Source organism: Erythrolamprus reginae, chromosome 2 (genome assembly GCF_031021105.1).
Source record: "Erythrolamprus reginae isolate rEryReg1 chromosome 2, rEryReg1.hap1, whole genome shotgun sequence".
In the NCBI taxonomy this organism is placed as follows: domain Eukaryota; kingdom Metazoa; phylum Chordata; class Lepidosauria; order Squamata; family Dipsadidae; genus Erythrolamprus; species Erythrolamprus reginae.
In genome coordinates this window covers 41,675,795-41,681,723 of record NC_091951.1, presented here as the reverse complement: position 1 = coordinate 41,681,723, position 5,929 = coordinate 41,675,795, and the positions used below count along the sequence as shown (strand labels likewise).

At 49.0% G+C, this 5,929-nt stretch overlaps 1 non-coding gene across 1 annotated transcript; it reads right to left on the bottom strand.

Annotated features, from left to right (window-relative positions):
* On the bottom strand, positions 1 to 111 carry TRNAL-CAA (transfer RNA leucine (anticodon CAA)). Its single transcript has 2 exons — positions 74 to 111; positions 1 to 46 (listed from the first exon to the last, which is right to left on the bottom strand). It is a non-coding gene; the product is annotated as a tRNA-Leu (tRNA).
* Positions 112 to 5,929: the final 5,818 nt, after the last annotated feature.

Genomic DNA, 5,929 nt, shown 5'->3' with positions numbered 1-5,929 from the left:
TGTCAGAAGTGGGATTTGAACCCACGTCTCCATTCGGAGACTAGAACACACAACACTGGGAAAGGAAGCGAGCCTTGAGTCTGGCGCCTTAGACCACTCGGCCATCCTGACATCTGGGGAAATGAGCTTCTGAAAGTCATTACCTAATTGATCCCGTGCTCATTTATTTGCGCACGCGTTTTGGATCTCGTAATTTGGAAGCGTTCTCCTTCCTTGTCACAAGGCGCCGCCTTTTGGATATGACAAGAGAGAAAAAAAGGTTGCATACACTAAATCCAGTCACTTCCTTGTAAACAAAGACGGGGAAACATGCTGCCTGGCTAAACGCTCTTTCCTCTTACTCAATTTGGAAGGGGGTAAACCTTTTCAAATTTTAGAGATTATAATAGCAATGTTAATTGTATTTATAAACTTTGGCTCCTTATAATTGTTAGCTATTTTATATGCTACTACAGAGAGTTGGGGGTTCCCACAGAGAGGAGGGGGGTCACACTATTTTCCAGGACACCAGAGGGCCAGACGAGGAACAACAGATAGAAGCTGACCAAGGAGAGATTCAACCTGGAAATAAGGAAGAACTTCTTAATGGACAGAGCGATCAGCCTGCCAGCGGAGGTTGTGAACGCCCCAACTCTCAACATATTCAAGAGGAGATTGGACTGCCATCTGGCTTGAGCAGGGGGTTGGACTAGATGACCTGCAAGGTCCCTTTCAACTCAAATAAATAAATAAATAGTTTCATGCGTAAGCAGGTAGCAAATATAGTATCAAAATTGTAACATACAATGTTCTTGTAATGCATACCGAATAACAAAAGCAGAAGAAATTGCTGAGATATTGAAGGTATTGATTCTAAATCCCACTTTGTTAGTTTTTGTTTTGTTTAATTGTTTAATCTTCTCTTGATGGATACTTTCTTACATGCTGGGAAAGATGGAAAAATCCAACATCCTTTGAAACAATAGGATTTTTCTTCTAGTGAAAACTAGGATTCCTCTGGTGATTGAGCAGTTTTTAAAATCTTAAGGCTGGCTATGTTGTTTAAGTCTTTAAAGAAGTGGGCAAAGTCATTTCCCCCCCCAGATGCTAGACCTTTTAGTTCCCTAGGTGCAGGCTGGTCCATTCTTCTCTTTATTTAGACCAGCCAGGGAGCCACACGGAGTTAAAAAGGAGAGGCAGTAGGATCATTGGCAAATTGACGGGTTACCATCTCGTTTCCTTCGTAGTGATCATCCTTGGAGCTGAGGGTGCAGATATTGTTACCCATCTTGCTACAGAGAGCTGGAGAAGGCATTGTGTTGCTGAGGATGCACTGCTGCCCAGCTTGCCACAACTGGTTGTTGAGGGAGCTGTGCTGCGGAGTACACATTGTTGCTGGCCAACTTGTCATGGACGCCTTGCCAGACCATATCACAGCCGAGGTCCCAACACTGGGCCCCACGGTGGCTTGGGAGGACATATAATTGCTAAGGAAACATTGCTTCTGCCCATCTTGGGTGGTGAGGATACAGCGTTGGGTAAAGATTGCGTTCTCGTTGGCCTTAGCCAGCTGGGACGCTTTTCCGTGGCACAGGTTTTGCAGCACCTTTGGCACGAAGGACTTGGAAGGGTATTTTGCTTGCTTTGTGTTCAAGTTGCTCTGGTGTTGCTTTTTCTGTGGCTTCCTTGTCTGCCGTTTCTGTTAAATCAGAGGCAGAGGCAAGAGGGAAGTGACAACAGCTCTTTATTTGATCAGCAGGAGCATTCAGAGAGCCCAGCTCGCAGGCTGGAAAAGAATCTAGCGAGAGATTGAGAAACCCTGGCAAAAACCCACACTTATATACTTTGTTGCCAGCGCTGGGATTGCTGACATTGTTTCCAGTCCTCGTGCTGAAGCTCCTGATTGGTCGTCTTTGCAGGCTTCCTATTGGTTAGCCTGCGGGCTCCTATTGGCTGTGTTTGATCCAATCAGGGATGTGTGTCTGATCCAATCCGGGATCTGTGTCTGATCCAATCAGGGATCTGTGTCTGATCCAATCAGGGATCTGTGTCTGATCCAATCAGGGATCTCTCTTTCATAACAGCATGCAAACATAACATCCCTCCCCCCATAGTCCTTTTACAACTGTCAGTCATTTAGATAGGCTACGTAGTCCTGTAACCTGATTGGTGGTCTGGTCGCCCGGCCGGACCTGCGCAGTTCAGTCTGCTGTGAGCTGTCTTCCTGGGCGGCTGGCTCTTGTGCTGCTCCGTCCTGGCAAGGGTTGCCTTGGCCCGTGGACGATGGTGCGGTCTCACCTCCGCTGGCCACCAGGGCTCCCGGACAGCCCTCGCTGGATGCCAGAAGATGGTGTGGTGAGTAGGATAGTTGTTCTATGCGATTTTCTGTGGGGAAAATGTGATCGTTATTTTGTGGGGACTCACCCAGGTGTCGCTTCCTGATTTGGTCGATGTGTCTTCGCCAGATTTTCCCATTTCGTAGCAGAACCGTGTACGACTTGTGGCCGGTTCTTTGATCTATGGTGCCCTCCCTCCAGCGGAGGTTTGAGTCAAAGTCTTTGGCATACACTGGGTCGCCTGATTCGAAGGTTCTTTCCGGCTCTGCTGTTGGTTTGTCTTTTTCCTTTGTGTATTCTGGGTGCATTCTGTCTAGAGGGGAGCGGAGCTTTCTTCCCATGAGGAGTTCCGCCAGGCTTTTCTTGGTGCTGGCTGAAGGGGTGAGGTGTTGGGCCAGTAGGAACTCATCTATTTGTTGTCAGTCTCCGGTTGGTGCTTGGTGAAGGGCCTCTTTCGTGAACCTCACCATTCGTTCAACCCGGCCATTAGAGGCCGCGAAGAGGGGCGCGGTTAGTGCATGCCGGATCCCTCGCTCGGCTAGGAAGATTTCCATTTGTCTAGATGTCAGCTGGGGGCCATTCTCGGAGACTAGGACATCTGGTAACCCATGTGTGGAGAAAATTCTCCGCAGTGCCTTTATTGTAGCTGCCGTTGTAGTTGAGGTCATTAGAATTACCTCGAGCCATTTTGAGTAGGTGTCTACTATGATTAGAAAGGATTGTCCTGCCACTGGTCCTGCGAAGTCTATGTGAATGCGAGACCAGGGCCCTTTTGGTGTTTCCCACTCCGTTGGCTTGGTTTTGGGTGGATCTGGGCGAGTTTGCTGGCACGGGTTACATGTTGCTACCCAGGTCTCAATGTCCTGATCCAGCCCAGGCCACCATAAATGACTCCGAGCCAGACTCTTTATTCGTACCATGCCCGGGTGCCCTTGATGCAGTAATTTTAACACTTTTTTCTGTAGCTGTTTTGGAACTATTACCCGGTCGCCCCACAATATGCAGTCCCTTAACACGCTCAGTTCCGTTTGTCTGTTTTTAAAAGTTTGAAATGCCTCTCCCTGGATTTTCTCTGGCCACCCCCTCAGGATCCACTGCTTAACTTGAGACAATACCAAATCTTTATTTGTCTCCCGGGCAATTTCCTCTGCGCTTATTATCGGGTTCTCCTGCATTTCAATTAGCAATATGTCCGTGGCTGGGGCTGGGTCTATTACCAGGTCTGTCTGGGGGCATCTGCTAAGGGCATCTGCGTGGCCGATTTCCTTCCCCCCTCGGTGTATGAGAGTGTAGTTGTAGGCTGCTAGGAAGATTGTCCAGCGGGTCATTCTCGGGGAAAGGAATGCGGGCGTCTGTTTGTTTCCCGCTAAGATTCCTAATAGGGGTTTGTGGTCAGTAATCAAGGTGAATGGGCGGCCGAATAAATACCCGTGGAATTTTTTGACGCCCGCAACTAAAGCTAGCGCTTCCTTGTCCAGTTGAGAGTACTTCCTTTCTGCCGGGGACAAGGTCTTTGAGTAGAAAGCGATGGGGGCATCCGTGCCGTCTGGGAAAGTGTGGCTGAGGACGGCTCCTATGCCAAACGGTGAGGCGTCGCAGGTTAAGGTCACGGGCATAGTTATGTTGTATTGCACGAGGACACTGTCTGATGATAGCATTTCTTTGATGGCTTGGAAGGCGTCCTGCTCGGCCGGTCCCCATGTCCAGGCTGTTCCTTGCTTAAGTAGGTGATGAAGCGGCTCCGCTGTTGTGGCTTTCTGCTTGAGAAAGATGGAATAGAAGTTTAGTAAACCCAGAAATGATTGTAGCTCCGTTTTGTTCGTTGGGACAGGGGCGTTTTTTATTGCTGAGACTTTTTCTTCTGTTGGATGGATCCCCCTTTTATCTATGGAGAAACCCAGGAATTCGACGCTGGGGACTGCCCAAGAACACTTTTCCGGTTTTATGCGGAGGCCCACTTCCTGAAATTTAGTGAGTACTTGTCGAATTCTTTCCCATAGCTGGGGGGCTGATGTTGCGGATATTAACATGTCATCAAAATATGGCACCACCCCTGGGATTTTGTTTAGCAAGCGTTCCATGAGGCTTTGAAAAATGCCTGGGGCGGTAGCTACCCCAAACTGTAACCTGGAACATTTGAATGCCCCCTGGTGAGTCACGATTGTCTGGGCTTCTGCAGTTTCCTCTGAGACTGGTAATTGCTGATAAGCCTGGGCCAAATCGATCTTTGCAAAGACAGAGACATTTCCCAGAGTATGTAATAGCTGCTGAACTACTGGAATCGGGTAAGCATTGTGTTGCAAAGCCCTGTTAATCGTTGCTTTGTAGTCAGCGCATATACGAACTGAGCCATCGGGTTTTAGGGGGAGGACGATTGTGGTCTCCCATTTGGCGTGGTCAATTGGTATGAGGACTCCCTGGGAGATTAATTTATCTAGTTGCTGGTCGACCTTTGGGAGTAATGGCAAAGGTACCCTCCGGGGTTTTAGGCGAATTGGGGGTATCGATGGGTTGAGGTTGAATGATATTGGAGTGCCCTTATATGTGCCCAGCTCTGGTTCAAATACGTCAGCAAAGTCCTTCATTATGTCCTTTGGGGGCATTCTTTGGTCAGTAACGGAGTGAATGCCTGTGATGCCCATGCCTAGCGGCTGGAACCAATCTAGCCCCAACAAGGTGTGTTTAGGGCCGTCTACGACAATTAGTGGCAACAGTCCTTTGAAATGATCAGAGCATACAGGCACATCAATAGACCCCAATACCGGAATGGTATTCCCTTGAAAATCTGCCAGCCCAAAAGTCCAGGGGGTTAGTTGGTCTTTTAGTATATGTGGCAAATATAGGTGGAATTTGTGCCACGGCATTATGGAGTAGCGGGAGCCCGTGTCAATTTCCATCTTACAGGGCCGATTGTTAATTAGAAGGGAGGTGAAAAGATTCCCCTGGGCCGGTGTAGAGTTGTGGTTAATTGAAAAAGGGGAATTACCTTTGCGGGATCCTGAGTGAAAGCCTGTGGACTGCTTGAAGTTCCCGCGTTTATAGGGAGCATTGGAATTCCCGCCTGTGGCTGGCTGGCGCTGCCAGGGTTGGTTGAAGTCCCCTGGGGCGGGCGCTCAGCAAACTTCGGCGATGTGCTCTTTTCTATGGCAGCGGCGGCAGAGGGCATCTTTGAAAGGACATTGGGATCGGGAATGGGAGCCATTGCAGGCAAAACATGGTGGGAAAGGTCGCCGAGGATTGCCATATTGTGAGGAGCGGCGGATCTGAAGGCAGTAGTCTTCGTCAGTTGCTGCTTCGGGCGGTTGTTCGGCAGGGTCTCCCGTGTGTGATGGGGTGATTTCTGTCACCTTGTGCATGGGTGCAGCTGTGCGTTTGAGTTCGGCGGCAGATGCGTTGGAGATCTCAGCAGCTTTGACGACTTTCATGATGTCTTGTAAAGACGTTTCTTCTTCAATGAGGTACTTTTTTTGGAAGGCTAGGTTGCTCATCCCGAAGATTAAACGGTCCACCAGGTGTTCCTCTGGCTCTTTGTATTTGCATTTCGTTAGCAGGGCGCGCAGTCGGGTGACAAAGTCATTTTTGGATTCGCCTTCAGCCTGTTTTAGCAGAGAGAA